Source organism: Nerophis ophidion, linkage group LG15, assembly GCF_033978795.1.
Source record: "Nerophis ophidion isolate RoL-2023_Sa linkage group LG15, RoL_Noph_v1.0, whole genome shotgun sequence".
NCBI lineage: Eukaryota > Metazoa > Chordata > Actinopteri > Syngnathiformes > Syngnathidae > Nerophis > Nerophis ophidion.
Window position 1 is genome coordinate 25109471 of NC_084625.1, and position 20626 is coordinate 25130096.

The 20626-nt window shown below is 39.6% G+C and overlaps 1 long non-coding RNA gene across 1 annotated transcript in view; it reads left to right on the plus strand.

Annotated features, from left to right (window-relative positions):
* Positions 1 to 8895, plus strand: part of LOC133569845 (uncharacterized) — a 54559-nt gene extending 45664 nt beyond the window's left edge. Inside the window, exon 2 of the long non-coding RNA XR_009809936.1 lies at positions 8583 to 8895. This is a non-coding gene — a long non-coding RNA (uncharacterized LOC133569845). The remainder of the gene's footprint in view (positions 1 to 8582) is intronic.
* The last annotated feature ends 11731 nt before the right edge of the window (positions 8896 to 20626 follow it).

Below are 20626 nucleotides of genomic sequence, written 5' to 3' on the forward strand. Positions count from 1 at the left end.
AAATGTTATTAAAAATAGAGGTCATGTAACACAGTGGTAAAAATGCCCCTGGGCCAACTTGTTGCTGCCATTAAATTCTAAGTTAATGATTATTTACAAAAAAAAAAATGTTGTTTCTCAGTTCAAACGTTAAGCATCTTGTCTTTGCAATCTATTCGATTGAATATAAGTTGAAAAGGTTTTGCAAATCATTGTATTCTGTTTTTATTTACGATTTACACAACGTGCCAACGTCACTAGTTTTGGTTTTGTAAATGTGCCTGTTACTACATTACCGTACTTTTCGGACTATAAGTCGCAGTTTTTTTCATACTTTGGCCATGGGTGCAACTTCACATTACCGTGAAATATCAAAAAATATGATTTAGCTCATTCACGTAAGAGAATAGACGTATAAGATTTAATGGGATTTAGCGATTTGGGGTGACAGATTGTTTGGTAAACGTATAGCATGTTCTATATGTTATAGTTATTTAAATGACTCTTACCATAATATGTTACGTTAACATATCAGGCACCTTCTCAGTTGGTTATTTATGCGTCATATAACGTACACTTATTCAGCCTGTTGTTCACTATTCTTTTTTTTTATTTTAAATTGCCTTTCAAATGTCTATTTTTGGTGTTGGGTTTTATCAAAAAAATTTCCCCCAAAAATGTGACTTATACTCCAGTGCGACTCATATATGTTTTTTCCTTCTTTATTATGCATTTTCGACAGGTGCGACTTATACCCCGGAGCGACTTATACTCTGAAAAATACGGTACATACATACTTACATCATGTACATAAAACCTGAATGGAGGTGTTTTTTCAAGGGCTTTATGTGTAAATAATAATAGAGCGACACCTTTTTGATCACTTTTATTCTATATTAAATATATGTATATATATATATCTGTCGTCATGTCCTTCATAATGATTGTGAACGGTAGACAAATTTCCCCAAAAAGTGCAGTTTCCCTTTAAGAAAATCGGCCCAGTATTGCTACCTGAAACACAGGTAAGCATGTGGAAAACGCAATGGAAGGATTTTGTACTTGGCTGACTCTTCGCCAACCTGCATGATCAGCAGAAGAGAAACAGCTCAGCCCTTCGCTGTCCTGCTCCCCTCCCTTTTGTTGTTGTTATTGTTGTCTTTAACGTCTCACCAATTAGTCAGCAGGAAGCCCTTAATGGGCCACTGCAGCCTCGTCACATGCAAGGCGAGGCTCTTTAGGCGTGCTGGAGTCAAGGGGCGAGGGCGATGCGGCAAGACAGCCGGAGACGAGGGTGATAATGTGAGATGGATTGACAAGTCGGAGAAGGCATTAGGCAAATGGCGTCATTAAAAAGTGCAGCTACCTGAGCTCGCCGCCTCCACCCGGCACCACATGAGAGGAAAGGGGGGGGGGGGGGGGGGGGGGGAGAGTGGCAGGGTCTTGACGCCTGTTAATTTTGATCTTCCAGCACTTCTTCTTCTTCAAATCATCCAGCCAGCATTTGGCCTTCAGGCACACTTGGGGCTGCTTGAGGGTCTGCTTGAGGGTCTTTGATGCTCGGCGAGTTCCTTCTACTGCTGCTGAAACGTGGACATTTTAAACCCATCCATCCATCCATTTTCTACCGCTTATTCCCTTTCGGGGTCGCGGGGGGCGCTGGCGCCTATCTCAGCTACAATCGGGCGGAAGGCAGGGTACACCCTGGACAAGTCGCCACCTCATCGCAGGGCCAACACGGACAGACAGACAACATTCACACTCACATTCACACACTAGGGCCAATTTAGTGTTGCCAATCAACCTATCCCCAGGTGCATGTCTTTGGAAGTGGGAGGAAGCCGGAGTACCCGGAGGGAACCCACGCATTCACGGGGAGAACATGCAAACTCCACACAGAAAGATCCCGAGCCTGGATTTGAACCCAGGACTGCAGGACCTTCGTATTGTGAGGCAGACGCACTAACCCCTCTGCCACCGTGAAGACATTTTAAACCAACAATTATTAAGAGCTTCAAATTAAAAAAGGAGGGCTGTCAAAAATAACGGGTTAACTCATGTGATTAATCACAAAAACAAATATCTCATTTATATACAGTATGTACACAGATTAATCACGCAATTTAGTGTGACTGTACAGCGAAACCTCAATTTACAAAATGAATTGGTTCTTGAGTATGAATCAAAAAGTTTGTATCGTGAAGCAAATTTCTCCACAAGACACAATGTAAATATGAATAGTGGGTTCCAGCCTCGACAAAAGTCCATATTTTAGTGAAGGTTTGTGCACGTTGAACACAATATAAAGTGCTATAAAGTACACAAACATAACAAGGGGGCGATGAATTAACTATGTCTTCATTAACAAGCCAAAACAACAGGCTAAAATGTGCCATTTGTGCTGCTCTGCCAACACACGCGCAGACACAGGAGGTTTTTTGGTGCCTTCACAAATGATCAGAAATACCAAAAATCCGCTATATTGCCACATTATTAAATATTTTAAGGAATAAAATCCAAGTACATTAAAGTAGACCTTCTCTGCACTGTAAAATAAGTCTGCTTTGGCATGTTTTTCCATATAAGTCCAGTGTAATTATAATTAACACTTCCTATTACGAAGCCTGCTATGTCAAGTCTTGCAGACTTGTGAGCGTCATTAATGTACTCTTCTCAGATAGTCTTTTTTTATTTATTTTTTTTTTTACTCCACAGTGATTCCCTCTTTTCCACGCTGGTCCGTTGTCTTTTTGGGACTCATATTGCTTAAGCAAAATGGACAACCCCCCCTCCAGAAAAGGCATACACGCTGTAGCGCTGAGAAGTGACTTTGTAAATCCAAAAGTTTGCAAAAAGAGTCGTTCTTAAATCGAGGTTCCACAGTACAGGTATATGGTCTTTTACCTTAACTGCGTATGTTTAGCTAAAAGGCTTAGGGTTGTTATACAGTCAGTGATGAGGTCAATTTTTTATTTTTTTACCCCCTGGGGAATACTTAATTTGATAGCAATATAATAGCTACAGGACGAAAAAGTCCACAGGGAGTTGAGTGTTTGGATTCATATTTTGGATTCATATAAATTGGCCCTAGTGTGTGAATGTTGTGTGCCTATCTGTGTTGGCCCTGTGATGAGGTGGCGACTTGTCCAGGGTCTACCCCACCTTCCGCCCATGTGCAGCTGGGATAGGCTCCTGCACCCCCCATGTCCCCAAAAAGAGACAAGTGGTAGTAAATGGATGGATGAGGAAAAAATAGTTTAATCTAAAACTTTGTATACGCTCAAATCCCTAGGGACTTTTTTGTCCTATAGTTACTATATTAGAATAAACTTATTTCCCAGTGTGTTGCTTGTATAGGAAAGTATTTCTAATGAAAATATTCCTTACAGGAAAACAATAATTCCATGGGGAGTAACTCAACCAAAAAGGGGCAAAAGTCTACCTCAAAGGATGAAAAATTCCCCACTATACTCTGAGGGTTAAGGTAATTGAAGTTGTGCATATGTACACAACATGTGATTAATCCAAATTCGAGTGTGAATTATCTGGTTTAAAACAAACAAAAATAATAACAGCACTAATATTAATGTATGTATGTGTGTATATATATATATATATGCAACACTTAAATATCTAAACATTTTACTATATACAAAAATGTCCTATTCCTCTCAAGTATTGTTCACAAATCTGTGTTAGTGAGCACTTTTTATTTGCCAAGAAAATCCATCCCACCTCACAGGTTTGCTTTATCTGGGGTCTGAGGAGGTCATAAAAACAGTCAGTATCTGGTGCAACCACCATTTGCCTCACACAGTGCAACACATCTTCACATAAAGTTGATCAGGTTGTTGATTGTAGCCTGTGGAATGTTGGTCCACTCTTCCTCAATGGCTGTGCCAAGTTGCTGGATATTGGCAGGAACTGGAACACGTTGTCGTATACGCCGATCCACAACATTCCAAACATGCTCAATGGGTGACTTGTCCGGTGAGTATGCTGGCCATGCAAGAACTGGGATGTTTTTAGCTTCCAGAAATTGTCCACAGGTCTTGCAACATTGGGCTGTGCATTGTCATAATGCGACATGAGGTGATGGTCTCGGGTGAATGGCAAAACAATGGGCCTCAGGATCTCGTCACGAAATCTCTGTCCATTCAAAATGCCATCAATTAAAATGCATTTGCCCACTCAAGTCGGTTACGACGACGACAAATTGCAATCAAGTCGAGGCCCAGATGAGGATAACGAGCCTGCAGATGAGCTTCCCTGAGACTGTTTGTGCAGAAATTCTTTGGTTATGCAAATCAATTGTTGTAGCAGCTGTCTGTGTAGCTGGTCTCAGACGATCATGGAGGTGCACCTACTGGATGTGGAGGTCCTGAGCTGGTTTGGTTACAGGTGGTCTGTGGTTATTAGGCCGGCTGGATGTACTGCCAATTTTTTGGAGATGGTTTATGTTAAAGAAATGAACATTGAATTCACGACCAACAGCTCTGGTAAAAATTCCTGCAGTCAACATGTGGACTGCACGCTCCCTCAAAACTTGCGACACCTTTGGCATTGTGCTGTGTGATAAAACTGCACATTCCAGAGTGGCCTTTTATTGTGGGCAACCTAAGGCACACCTGTGCAACAATCACACTGTTGAATCAGCATTTTGATATGCCACACCTGTGAGGTGGGATGGATTATCTTGGCAAAGAAAAAGTGCTCACAAACACAGATTTAGACAGATTTGAGAGGAATAAGTATTTTGTGTGTATAGTAAAACATTTTAGATCTTTGAGTTCAACTTATGTAAATCGGAGCAAAAACATATATATATATATACATATATATATATATATATATATATATATATATATATATATATATGTAAACATAGGCGCCACATGAATAATAACGCAAGGCAATTAACACGTAACTTATTTTTGCACACACACAACAAATAAAAGATGTGCACACCTGACCGAGTCTTGTGTCCCCCCTCCAATGCACTGTACGCCTCCTGCGTGCCTGTGTCGGGTTTGTGTGTGTGTGTGTGTGGTGTGTGTGTGTGTGTGTGTGTGTGTGTGTGTGTGTGTGTGTGTGTGTGTGTGTGCGTGTAATTTGTGTGCATATGTGTGCACTCGCTGCTCTTTGGAAATGACAGCACAGGCAACAGAGGAGAAAAGAAAAGAGTGTGAAATCATTTGACTGCACATAGTCCTGCTGGGTTGCCTCTGGCAGAAGGACTGTCTCTCTCTCTCTCTCTCACACACACACACACACACACACACACACACACACACACACTTTTCTACCACTTCAGAGAACTTCACACGGACTCATTTCCTGGAGACTAACCCTAACCATGACTTGGTCTGACCTTCACTCTTACCTTATCATTAACACAACTCTAACCTCGGCCACTGACCCTGAAACGTGCATTTTCTGACATTTTAGTCACGGTGTTTGTCTCTAATTTCACAAAGCTTTGCATCGACTCCCTCCCATACATCGTATTTATTTAGGGGGATTTATTTTTCTATGTAGCAGCCCTGCAAGCTAAATGGCTGGAAATAATGTACATTTTATGTCAAAGCCCCCCTAAAACATTGCAAACTCATTACGTGTATCAGGCTGGTGTTTTTGTATATCTTGTCGGTGGCTCCAGGGGTTCCTGGGCTTTTATCCGTCATTGATACAGCTTAAAATGCCTGGATTTGTGGCAAAAGTTGCAATATTTTGTTAATCAGCTATGATTTTGATTTTGTTATCAATGTTTTAAGTGTTTTTTGCAACCTTAACCTAAAAATTTCAACAAAAAATTTAAAAATAATACTGTATTGATGTTTTACTTGTTTTATACAACACCGACTCTAGATGACAATAAAGAAACACTGTCAAATTACTCTACTGTTTTAATAATAGTGATGATAATTGTAGAAAGAAACATCACCAGTGGCTTTCTTTTGTCCGCTGCCTTGTCGTCCACAAATTGCAGACATTCTCCATGTATGTTTTACGCTTCAAAAGTGTTTGTCCATTCAAAACGTTCATTTAGCCCGTATATTAAGAGCATTTGTGAACTGTTGAGAGCAACCTCTGGGGCTATTTATGTTGGTAAATGAGAAAAGATGAGGGATAATCATCACACTTCAACATCTCTAACATCTAAATGTGGCAACTTTGTTAGGTAGCATTGCAAATAAAAATATGTTCTCAATTGCCTAAACATGGATGAATAAAGATAAATAAATGTATAAATGCATGTAAACCAGCAAGTAAATGCATACATACTACATTACCCAGAATTCTTAGCGCTATAGACGAGAACAGTAAGTCCGGTAGGACAACCGTTTGAGCAATAAGGAGGTAATGTATAAATGTTGTTGTTTTTGCTTCGTCATCACAAGAGTAAACACTTGCCGTGTGTGTTTGATCGCCGTTTAGAGACAAATTGGAATGGCAAAAAATAAGGCCGATAGGCCAAAATGTGCAAGAAAATTGTGGGTATTGGACGAATCGGCACCATCACAAAATCCTGGTTTAATCTGGCAAATTAAATGTATACATACAATGAAACCTCCAAAAATCCAATGCTCCAAAAAGGTATACAACTTTTGGAGGTAAACCCAAATTTTGGGGAAAACTACACCTAAAAAGTGAACAGAAAGGTGTAAAGCAGTGTTTCTTAACCATAGAGCCGCCAAAAATATATGTTTATCAGCTGTGGTCTATAGCGGTACTCTGTTGTAATAAACTTTTCCACCACTTGTGGCAGTAATGACCACAAAAGTTAAAAGTCACACACCTTAAGTGTGGTGAAATTATCCGCTGCATTTTACACATCCCCATGTTCATGCCCTGGGAGGTGAGGAGAGCAGTGACCAACAGCGGTGGCCACACTCTGTACTCAATTTGGTGATTTAACCCCCAATTCCAACACTTTAAGCCGAGTGCCAAGCAGGGAGATAATGGGTCCCATTTTTAATAGTCTTTGGTATGACTCGGCCGGGGTTTTAACTCACGACCTTCCGGTCTCAGGGGGACACTCTAACCACAAGGCCACTGAGCCAATGTCAAAGTCTGGAGTCAAAGTCATAGAGAAGTTTCTTAAGCGCAAAAAATATGACTAAAGTGGTGAAGCTGTATTTTCATTTGCACTTTAATTTTATGAACAGTTTAGTTAAGAAGCAAGTGTATTACTATGGAACCCCTAAGGGGACATGGGGAAAAACAATTTTTTGGGGGGAATATTTTATTTAAATTATTATTATTTTTTTAGATATGTATCTCCTGCGGGCGCAAACGTTTCTCGTGCGCAAGAGAAACTATCTCGTGCACACGAGATATGTATCACGTGAGCACGAGAAAGCATTGGTTGCGTCCGCGTGGTTGGAGGTGTGTGTGAAAATGCAAGTTTAGGAGATAATTTGGCTGTATTTTCAACTAAGACGTTCCCCCATAATCTCCCATGTTTCAGCAGTGTTTTCCTTCCGTTGCCCTGGATCTCGACTGCCACCCTCGTTCCTCAACTCCTCGCTCACTCCTGGACTCTGACGCCTCTCTCTCGCCCCAGATCACCTGCCTGCCCCATGGACTGCCTTGTTCCCCGTATCTCGTTCAACACTTTAGTAACACACACTTAAGTTACATTCTACACATATTCTTACACCATACACACTCTTGAGTTTTGTCACACTTAATTTCCTTAGTTTGTTAGTTAGTTAGTATTGTTTATTATTCTTATTATACATATTGACTATGTATATATAATAAATTATTGAACATAAAACTACCTCTTGTGTCTGTTTGCCGTCATCTCCCCTTTGTCAAGACACAACACTTTTGCAAACAATCCAAAATATGGATTGTTTGATTGAAACTTTTATTAGTAGATTGCACAGTACAGTACATATTCCATACAATTGACCACTAAATGGTAACACCCGAATAAGTTTTTCAACTTGTTTAAGTCGGGGTCCACGTAACTCACTTCATGGAGCCGTCTCCTTCCTCTGAGTTCAACACCCCTTGGGTCAAGTTCTTTAAGAATTAAGCGTACCTCTTCTTTCTTGATGTGTAATCCATCCTCCTTGCATTTAGTGTACATCCACCAATATCCACACAGCAGGCCACTTGTTTGTAACTGCTGGTGAATGAAATCTACCAAGCGATCCAAAGAGGTGTATCCTTTGCGCCAAAACAGACTACATGCCTTCATAATTTTTTTCAAATGTCTTTCAGACACAACAAACCGATGACGACTTGCAAGCAAAGCAGCAATGTCCTTACAGTGAAGTCCAAATTGGAAATACAGCCGGATTAACTCCTGGACTGCCATTTTAACACACAACTCAAACCACATGCACACATATCTCGTGCGCAGAGATACATATCTAAAAAAAAAAAAAATCCCCCCCCCCAACATTTTTTTCTCATGACCCTTTAGGGGTTCCGTATATTACTATTACTAATATTATTTATTTGTTTGGAATTTATTTTGTTTAGCACTGCTTACTTGTATGAACATATATTTAGTTCAAGTACGATGATACTGCAAACATATTTATTTTAGTTTCATTGTACTTCTTTTTATATTTGTTGTCTTTCAGGTTATCCTATCTGGGCAGCAAGAGTCCATCGTATGATTTTACAGTATACCCTTCCTGACACAACCTTCTGGGTTTGGAAATGGCACTGGACATATGGAATTTTACCGCAGATATATTCCTAGCTTTTTCCTGCTCTGTCACTGATCAGAACATGATGGCACATTCCCGAGGACATTCACAAATTCCCCACTAGCGCGTTGTGTTAGTGCTCAGCTTGTAAGGAGAAACGTGAAGTTTGATTATCAGTTGGACAGTTGTTAGGAAAATCTGCAAAAATGTGTTTTAATTGTTTTAAATACATTTGCACAACAAATATTCCTGAACAGTTTATTTCTAAATAATTTCTCTTAAATATCAATCAATCAATCAATCAATGATTACTTATATAGCCCTAAATCACTAGTGTCTCAAAGGGCTGCACAAACCACCACGACATCCTCGGTAGGCCCACATAAGGGCAAGGAAAACTCAAACCCAGTGGGACGTCGGTGACAATGATGACTATGAGAACCTTGGAGAGGAGGAAAGCAATGGATGTCGATGGATGTCGAGCGGGTCTAACATGAAACTGTGAAAGTTCAATCCACAATGGATCCAACACAGTCGCGGGAGTCCAGTCCAAAGCGGATCCAACACAGCAGCGAGAGTCCCGTTCACAGCGGAGCCAGCAGGAAACTATCCCAAGCGGAGGCGGATCAGCAGCGCAGAGATGTCCCCAGCCGATACACAGGCAAGCAGTACATGGCCACCGGATCGGACCGGATCCCCTCCACAAGGGAGAGTGGGACATAGAAGAAAAAGAAAAGAAACGGCAGATCAACTGGTCTAAAAAGGGAGTCTATTTAAAGGCTAGAGTATACAAATGAGTTTTAAGGTGAGACTTAAATGCTTCTACTGAGGTGGCATCTCGAACTGTTACCGGGAGGGCATTCCAGAGTACTGGAGCCCGAACGGAAAACGCTCTATAGCCCGCAGACTTTTTTTGGGCTTTGGGAATCACTAATAAGCCGGAGTCCTTTGAACGCAGATTTCTTGCCGGGACATATGGTACAATACAATCGGCAAGATAGGATGGAGCTAGACCGTGTAGTATTTTATACGTAAGTAGTAAAACCTTAAAGTCACATCTTAAGTGCACAGGAAGCCAGTGCAGGTGAGCCAGTACAGGCGTAATGTGATCAAACTTTCTTGTTTTTGTCAAAAGTCTAGCAGCCGCATTTTGTACCAACTGTAATCTTTTAATACTAGACATGGGGAGACCCGAAAATAATACGTTACAGTAGTCGAGGCGAGACGTAACAAACGCATGGATAAATTATCTCAGCGTCTTTAGTGGACAGAATGGAGCGAATTTTAGCGATATTACGGAGATGAAAGAAGGCCGTTTTAGTAACACTTTTAATGTGTGCCTCAAAGGAGAGAGTTGGGTCGAAGATAATACCCAGATTCTTTACCGTGTCGCCTTGTTTAATTGTTTGGTTGTCAAATGTTAGAGTTGTATTATTAAATGGAGTTCGGTGTCTAGCAGGACCGATAATCAGCATTTCCGTTTTTTTGGCGTTGAGTTGCAAAAAGTTAGCGGACATCCATTGTTTAATTTCATTAAGACACGCCTCCAGCTGACTACAATCCGGCGTGTTGGTCAGCTTTAGGGGCATGTAGAGTTGGGTGTCATCAGCATAGCAGTGAAAGCTAATACCGTATTTGCGTATGATGTCACCTAGCGGCAGCATGTAGATGCTGAAGAGTGCAGGGCCAAGGACCGAACCCTGGGGAACTCCACACGTTACCTTAACGTAGTCCGAGGTCACATTGTTATGGGAGACACACTGCATCCTATCAGTAAGATAAGAGTCGAACCAAGACAGGGCTAAGTCTGACATACCAATTCGTGTTTTGATACGTTCTAATAAAATATTATGATCGACGGTATCGAAAGCAGCGCTAAGATCGAGGAGCAGCAACATAGATGACGAATCAGAATCCATCGTTAGCAATAGATCATTAGTCATTTTTGCGAGGGCTGTCTCCGTGGAGTGATTTGCCCTGAAACCGGATTGAAAGGTTTCACATAGATTGTTAGACGCTAAGTGTTCATTTAACTGCTCCGCAACAATTTTTTCGAGGATTTTTGAAATAAAGGGAAGGTGAGACACCGGTCGGTAGTTTACCATGAGGTCAGGATCGAGGTTAGGTCTTTTAAGAAGAGGATGAATAACCGCTTTTTTGAATGCTAGGGGAACAGTGCCCGAGGAGAGTGATAAGTTTATAATATTTAGCACTGATGGACCTAATAATACAAAGAGCTCCTTGATCAGTTTCCCAGGGAGAGGGTCAAGAAAACATGTTGTCTGTTTTATTCCATTTACACATTGTAACAATTCCTCTAATGTTATTTCCTCAAAACGAGAGAAACTATTTTGGAGGGCAGTATCCGCCGTATATACCTTCGTATCAGTGTTAATAGAACCCCGTTGTAGCTGGGACGCATTGTCTTTAATCTCCTTTCTAATGACTTCAATTTTCTTACTAAAGAATTGCATAAAGTAATCAGCTGAGTGGGTTGAGCTACTGGAAGGGGTCCCTTGTTGGGTTAGCGATGCTACCGTACTAAACAAAAATTTAGGATCGTTTTTATTACGGTGGATGAGATTTGAGTAATATTTAGCTTTAGCTAAGGTAAGCATGCGTTTGTAAGTTATTAAACCATCACTCCATGCTTGATGGTGCACCTCAAGTTTAGTCGTGCGCCATTTGCGTTCCAGCTTTCTACATAATAAGTTTTGAGCTCTAGTTTCTTCTGTAAACCACGGGGTGCGCTTTTTTGGAGCCTTTTTTAACTTTAGCGGTGCTATGTTATCAATGGTTTCGCGCAGGGCGCCGTTAAAGTTGTTAGTGAGGTTATCAATAGAGCCCACATACTTTGGGAATGGTGCCATTACCGAGGGCAGTAGGTCAGCAAGAGTTGTCGTTGTGGCCGTATTAATGTTGCGGCTGCTATAGCAGTTATTATTATTATTAGTTTGACGAACATGCGTCTGAACCTCGAATTTTATAAGGTAATGATCGGACAATACTTTAGTATACGGGAGTATCGTAACTTTGGAAACGGTGATACCCCTGACAAGCACTAGGTCTATCGTATTACTGTTGCGATGCGTGGGTTCATTTATTATTTGTGTTAGACCACAGCTATCAATTGTAGTCTGGAGCGCTACGCACGGTGGGTCCGATGGGGTATTCATATGGATATTAAAGTCCCCCATTATGATTATATTATCGGCGTGTGTCACTAAATCAGCAACAAACTCTGAGAATTCGTTGATAAAGTCCGAACAGGGCCCTGAGGGGCGGTAGATAACAGCCAGGTGTAGAGGCAGCCGTGTGACAGACCTCATAGTAAGCACCTCAAACGATTTATATTTATTATTTATGTTAGGACTAAGGTTAAAGTTTTCGTTGTATATTAGTGCGACCCCCCCACCTCTTTTAAGCGGACGGGCAATATGCGCATGTGTAAAGTTAGGAGGACATGCCTCATTTAGCGCAAAAAAGTCCTTTGGTTTAAGCCAGGTTTCGCTGAGACCGATGACGTTAAGATTGTTGTCTCTGATAATATCATTAACTAACAACGTTTTGGGAGACAATGATCTTATGTTTAAAAAACCTATATTATAGGTAGTGGGCTGTTTTAGGGAATTTTTGATCAAATTATCCGTAGTAGCAATATTAATAATGTTGTGTTTATTATGCCCAGTGCATTCAGTATAATTACGACCATATCTAGGAATTGATACTACAGGAATTTTCCGATTGTTTGATTGTTGCTTTGATAAACTGCACGCATCATGGTTAGCCACCTCAGTAACGGGAATTTTCCGATTGTTTGTTTGTTGCTTTGATAAACTGCACGCATCATGGTTAGCCACCTCAGTAACGGGAATTTTCCGAGTGTTTGTTTGTTGCTTTGATAAACTGCACGCATCATAGTTAGCCACCTCGGAAAAACACATGTCCAACTCTGAAACACTCAAAGCAGAAAAAACTTGTTCTAATTTAACTGACTCCTTACCCAGACCAGTAGTCTCGCATTTTCCATTTAAATCCGTCTTCAGGTTGGAGGGAAGTGGTGTTCTGTGGGGATTAGCCTTCTGCTTTGTTTTTAGCCCCGCTCGGCATCCGCGTTTCCTACCTTCACACATCTTTTTTTGTCGTTCTCGCCATTTTCGGGACCTAATTGGCAGTCAAAATGTACCAACTTGTCAGATTACCTCCTCAGACTTCTTCTGTCCAGCTAAGATGTAGGATTTGTGATCTACAATGAACTTCCAGGGAGCAGGGAAGCAGGAAAGCAGCAGCCCATTCGATGATGTAAATATAGAGACACACGGGAGTGATCACCGCGCTGCTATAAACAGTTGATTTGTGTTCATATTTGCCAACCTTGAGACCTTCGAATTCTGGTGGTCCAAGTTGGTGGGGGGTAGCGGGGGGTGTATATATTTTCAAGTATTTCTAATATATATATATATATATATATATATATATATATATATATATATATATATATATATATGTATATATATAAATATATATATAGATGTATATATATACACATACATATACATATATATATACATCTATATATATATAAACATATATATATATATATAGATGTATATATACATATATATATCTATATATACATATATATATATAGATGTGTATATATATATATATATATATAGATATATATATATATACATCTATATATATATATAGATGTATATATAGATACATATATATATACATCTATATATATATATATATATAGATATATATATATATATATATAGATGTATATATGTATGTATATGTATGTGTACATATATATACATCTATATATATATATATATATATATATATATATATATATATATATATATATATATATATATATATATATATATATATATATATATATATCCTTTCATTAATGAGTACATCCGTTTGGTCGCCGTGTTCAATCGAAAAGTCTGATCTCCAAAATTTGCAGGCAGCATGAATTACCATAAAATGATTAACGTGGACCCCGACTTAAACAAGTTGAAAAACTTATTTGGGTGTTTCCATTTAGTGGTCAATCGTACGGAATATGTACTGTACTGTGCAATCTACTAATAAAAGTTTCAATCAATCAAAAAGCATACCCCTTCCCCTTCGACCTGTCCTGGATGAACTGAAATTATTTTTCCCAATCATTTTGGAACTTGCAAGCGTACTTCTTCTTCTAACTCGTCGTCGCCATGTGTCTCATTCGTTCCCTCTGCTTCGTCTCTGTTATGTTTTTGGAAATTACTACTTGCCGTAGTTTTGAAGCAATGCATGATGGGAAATTCGGAAGTTGTGTGTCAGTGTATTAACATGCCGGCTGGAATAACCACAGGCTGAGAAATAGCTCCGTGCATGCTTACTTTTTAGGTTATAGATAAACCTATGGATAACGGAGACATATATAATAGTCTCCTTTTCACGTGAGAGAGGACGCTAAAGGCAGTACCTTTAAGGCACGCCTCCAATATTGTTGTCTGGGTGGAAATTAGGAGAAATTCGGGAGAATGGTTGCCCCAGGACATTTTCGCGAGGGCCACTGAAATTCGGGAGTCTCCCGGGAAAACCTGGAGGGTTGGCAAGTATGTTTGTGTTAGCGCTTATAATACCAATATCACTAATACTTTGGTTAATATTCAAGTCACAAAACGTATTTGGATCACTCTTGTTGGTTTTTGGAAGGTTATTTATTGCATTTTCTTGGGTGGAATAGAGGAATTCCCATTGGCTCCGCTGTAAACAGACTTTTATTTAATATTCAGAATGCATCAAAAAATAAATCCATCCGTCTTGTCTTTCATAATGATTGTGAACAGTATGCATATTTCCAAAAAAGTGCAGCTTCCCTGGACGCACTGGTGAGTTTACCGCGGAATTTGTGAAACTAAAACATTACAAAAATAATGCTGTTGTAAAGTTGTTAATTCTAACAAAGACACTTGTAAACGTGGTAGCATATTAGCTAATGATAATGACGCTAGCTTCATTATATTACGATAGCAGGTACAAATATGCATGAAAACAATCCTACAGACATCATACATGGGACAGTTGATTAAGTATTAGGGTTGTACGGTATAAGTATTAGTATAGTATCGCGATACTAATGAGTCATAATCGGTACTATACCGCCTCTAAAAAGTACCGGATAACAACAGAAGAATAAGTGATTATTATGTTTTAACAGAAGTGTAGATAGAACATGTTAAAAGAGAAAGTAAGCAGATATTAACAGTAAATGAACAAGTAGATTAATAATTTCTTTTCTACCACTTGTCTTTAATAATGTTGACAAAATAATATAATGACACAATATGTTACTGCATATGTCAACGGACTAAACTTGGAGCCTTTGTTTGCTTACTTACTACTAAAAGACAAGTTGTCTTGTATGTTCACTATTTTATTTAAGGACTAACTTGCAATTAGAAACATATGTTTAATTTACCGAAAGATTTTGTGCCAAAATAAAGCCAAAAATGCAATTTTCTGTGGTGTCCTTTATTTAGAAAAGTACCGAAAAGTATCGAAAAGTATCTAAATAATTTCGGTACCGGTACCACAATATTGGTATCGGGACAACACTAGTAAGTATAAACAGTTTTAGTTATAATGTTAGACTTACAAATGTCGAAACGTTATCGGCGGCTAGAAGACTAAATGGTACTCCGGTTGAGGAACTTTTTTTATGGCCTCAGCGAAGAACAAAACATAAGAAGAATACATAAATTAGCTGCAACATTTTATATGCCGCATGGTTCAAAGTGTAGGAAAAAAGTAGCAGTTCATAGTCCGTAATTTACCGTTGTTTAAATACTTGTTCGTATTTAAATTTATTTTTAATACTCATGTTTACGCTGTACAAAAGGAGCACCGTAGAACAAGTCAATTTCCTTGTGTTTTATTCTGGTTTTAATCAAATTAAAGTCCACTTTGATTAAAAACTTATAAAAGTAATTTCACATAAATTAAAAAAAAAGTGTGAAACAAATTTGTAAATACAATTCTGATCAGGGACCCAAATTAGCCACTGTGTGTTTTGCAAATCAGAAAAACCAAGCAGGATGGCAAATATGTCCCCCAGTGATTGTCAACAACTCGTGAGTTCCTGGGCGAAATAGCCGGCAATGAAATAAATAAATGCTTGGCATGTGTTGCAAATCCATAAACCTATGGATCTAATCTGCTTGGCAGGAGAAATGGAAAGCAGTTCCCTTTCGCAGCGTTCCGCCATTATGTAAATTGAAGCCAATCAAAGCGCCGCCACGGAGAAGCGTTGTAATAGAGCGTTGATTAGCTAGGCGGCTTCGAATCAGCCATAAAAAGAGTCATATAAATGGATACATTCCGCCAGACCGGCATAATTTCGCCTGGTGAACTTAATTTGACTTTGAAGTCACACTGTGTTTTATGAACATCACGCTAACCATCAATGTTGAGGGAAAATTGTTCTTTATCTTTGATGCTATTAACGCATTATCCGCTCTATACGTTATTCTAATGTTAAGCCTCTGACCCACACATTCTTACGTTAGTAGAAACTACGATTGTTCACATACCAATATTTTAGTACTTTGCAATACTTTAAAAATCACAAAAATAGATCAATAAGAATAATACATAATGTTAGATATAGAGAACATACAAACCCTTTATTTATTGAATCACAATTATTGAAATTCAACAATTTGGAACCTTTGCAAACAGCTAAAATTATATACAAAGCAAACTATAACCTAAAACCTTTAATTATATATACATATATATATATATATATATATATATATATATATATATATATATATATATATATATATGTATTTATATATATATATATATACAAAGGTTATTTATGTATTTAATATTTTATTACTTACTATGGTATATTATTTGTTTATTATTTACCGTATTTTTCGGATTATAAATCGCTCCGGAGTATACGTCACACCGGGCGAAAATGCATTATACAGAAGGAAAAAAATATATATATAAGTCGCACTGGAGTATAAGCCGCATTTTGGGGGGAAATTTATTTGATAAAATCCAACACCAAGAATAGACATCCATCCATCCATCCATTTTCTACCGCTTATTCCCTTTCGGGGTGGCGGGGGGCGCTGGCGCCTATCTCAGCTACAATCGGGCGGAAGGCAGGGTACACCCTGGACAAGTCGCCACCTCATCGCAGGGCCAACACAGATAGACAGACAAGATTCACACTCACATTCACACACTAGGGCCAATTTAGTGTTGCCAATCAACCTATCCCCAGGTACATGTCTTTGGAAGTGGGAGGAAGCCGGAGTACCCAGAGGGAACCCACGCATTCACGGGGAGAACATGCAAACTCCACACAGAAAGATCCCGAGCCAGGATTTAAACCCAGGACTGCAGGAACTTCGTATTGTGAGGCAGACGCACTAACCCCTCTCCCACCGTGAAGCCCAAGAATAGACAGTTGAAAGGCAATTTAAAATAAATAAAGAATAGTGAACAACAGGCTGAATAAGTGTACGTTATATGACTCATAAATAACCAACTGAGAAGGTGCCTGGTATGTTAACGTAACATATTATGGTAAGAGTCATTCAAATAACTATAACATATAGAACATGTTATACGTTTACCAAACAATCTGTCACTCCTATTCGATAAATCCGATGAAATCTTCTTCCACGATTTCGCTTCTAAACCACTCTGCCAAATCCAAAGGTATGTGCTGCTTCCTCTTGTCGTTTTCTGCTGCATATTTCACTACGTCCAGCTTGTAATCTGCAGTACATGATTTCCTTTTCGGTGCCATTTTTGTTCAGCTCTTCTCATTTTTTATAAGTTACCGCCAACGATGAAATCATCCAATTTAATAGCTACGGCAGTAGCATATAGCATATAGCACTTAAATGATAAATAAATAAATGGGTTGTACTTGTATAGTGCTTTTCTACCTTCAAGGTACTCAAAGCGCTTTGACACTACTTCCACATTTACCCATTCACACACACATTCACACACTGATGGAGGGAGCTGCCATGCAAGGCGCTAACCAGCACCCATCAGGAGCAAGGGTGAAGAGTCTTGTTCAAGGACACAACGGACGTGACAATATTGGTACTAGGTGGGGATTGAACCAGGGACCCTCAGGTTGCGCACAGCCACTCTCCCACTGCGCCACGCCGTCCCCACAATGCACTTCTGCCATGACCCTCGCCCGCTCAATTCTTATTGGTTGACGTGTGTGACAATTGCTGATATTTTCTTTGTCTCTTCCGCGAATGAGATAAATAATATTATTTGATATTTTACGGTAATATTTTAAAAATTTCACACATAAGTCGCTCCAGAGTATATATCGCACCCCCGGCCGAACTATGAAAAAAGCTGTGACTTATCGTCCGAAAAATACGGTATTTGTTCTCTGATATGTTACAGAGAACAAGGAAAAAGGATAAAATTGCTACGGTATGAAAAAGGGGGAGGATTAAAAAGGATCAGCCTCTTCCTACTCCTTTTCGGACGTGCTGTAATCTATCAGCTGGAAATGTGTGATGCATTATATTGTTACGGCGTGGAGCAGTGGGAGAGTGGCCGTGCGTAACCCGAAGGTCCCTGGTTCAAACCCCACCTAGTACCAACCTCGTCACATCCGTTGTCTCTTGAGCAAGGCACTTCACCCTTGCTCCTGATGGGTGCTGGTTAGCGCCTTGCATGGCAGCTCCCTCCATCGGTGTGTGAATGTGTGTGTGAATGGGTGAAGGTGGAAGACTATACAAATGAGACTCCTGCTTGGCACTCAGCATCAAGGGTTGGAATTGGGGGTTAAATCACCATAATGATTCCTGAGCGTGGCCACCACTGCTGCTCACTGCTCCCCTCACTTCCCTGGGGGTGGAACAAGGGAATGGGTCAAATGCAGAGGGTTATTTCACCACACCTAGTGTGTGTGTGACTGGCAGTGGTACTTTAAAGGCCTACTGAAACCCACGACTATCCACCACGCAGTCTGATAGTTTATATATCAATGATGAAATATTAACATTGCAACACATGCCAATACGGCCTTTTTAGTTTACTAAATTGCAATTTTAAATTTCCCGTGAGTTTCTTGTTGAAAACGGCGCGGAATGATGACCCGTACGCGTGACGTCACGGACTGTCAGGAAATATTAGCGCTGCACCACTTGCGGCTAAAAGTCGTCTGCTTTAACTGCATAATTACACAGTATTTTGGACATCTGTGTTTCTGAATCTTTTGCAATTTGTTCATTTAATAATGGAGACTATAAAGAACAATGCTGTTGGTGGAAAGTGGTGGATTCCACATGTCTTTAGCACCGAGACACAGTCGGTGTTTCTTTGCTTGTTGTGAAGCAGAGCGGTCAAGCGAACATGTTTTCTCTACGTCAACCAGCATGTTTTTGGATGGGGAAATTGTAATATATATCTTACCGGAGACATCAGTGGATCATTCATCGTCCTGCAGTAGCTGTTTAAAAGGCAGCTGTGAGCTTGGCTCCTCGGCTTCTCTCTGTGTTCACCGCAGCCATCCTTCCTCGAGGTATGCCTTTACAATCTTTAAAATCTCACTAAAACACTATTAAAACAATAAGCAGATAAGGGATCTTCCAGAATTATCCTAGTAAATGTGTCTAATTGCATCTGAAACGCTCACACTGCTGCCGCCCGTAGCCGTCGCTTTTTTATTTATTCATTTTTTCTAGTCCTTCACTATTAATATCCTAATTCACAAATCTTTCATCCTCGCTCAAATTGATGGGGAAATTGTCGCTTTCCCGGTCCGAATTACTCTTCCTGTTGGTGGCTCCCACTATAACAATGTGAATATGTGGGGAGCCCTGTAACTCGTGACGTCACGCGCACATACTTCCAGTAAAGGCAGGGCTTTTCTTTTAGCGACCAAAAGTTGCGAACTTTAAAGTTGATGTTCTCTATTAAATCCTTTCAGCAAAAATATGGCAATATCGCGAAATGATCAAGTATGACACATAGAATGGACCTGCTATTCCCGTTTAAATAAGAAAATCTCATTTCAGTAGGTCTTTAACCCATATTTAGTGTCGTCTTACATTCTGGTCAGTACTATTTTTTCATTTCCCCACCCTTTTCTCTCTCCGGTCATTGCTGTCTTTGCACACATGGTAAAAGTGAGGTTAAATATTTATTTCTCCATTTTAATTCATCATTTATATGTATTTGTATTGTTCACTGCATGTACAAGTATAATCTTTCTCCGTAAAATGTGTTTTTTACTAATACCTTTTGGATAGTTGGATTATTTTTAATGATTTTTTTTAATGCATGTTTTATAACCTATTACAAAAAAAATATTTAATTTCACCCTCTCCTTGCGAAAAGTGGTAACAAAATATTTGTCCCTGAATTCTCTAGCTTGTCAGCCACTGACTTTATTGTCATTTGATTTTGGTTGTTGTAGCTCTTGTGTCGCACTGTACCTAAAGAAGTAATAGAAGTATATAAATGGTATAACGGTAATTTTGTCTCACGTCCCGTCTTTGTTTGCTCAATTTGGCCTCGTCCTCCTTCTCCTCCTTGTTGCTCAGCGCAGCAATTATCACCCCGCCTTGCTTTTGCGGTGACCTCTGAGATGATTAAATGAGATTACCTGTACAGAGGCATGCTGAGTTTAACTGTGAGAGAGAGAGAGAGAGAGAGAGAGGGAGAGAGAGAGAGAGAGAGAGAGAGAGAGAGAGAGAGAGAGAGAGTGAGTGGGTGTGTGTGCGTGCGTGTGTGTGTGTGTGAGAGAGTGGCAGAAGCGACCTACAGCATGTTGCCATAAGCCAGAGGGCAGCTTTACTCTTACATAGTGCTTTTAGAAGGTAATGCTCCATAGAATTCATAAATAGTTTGTATTGTCAAACAAATTATATTTTTAATCAGATTAATCCAGGGTAGTA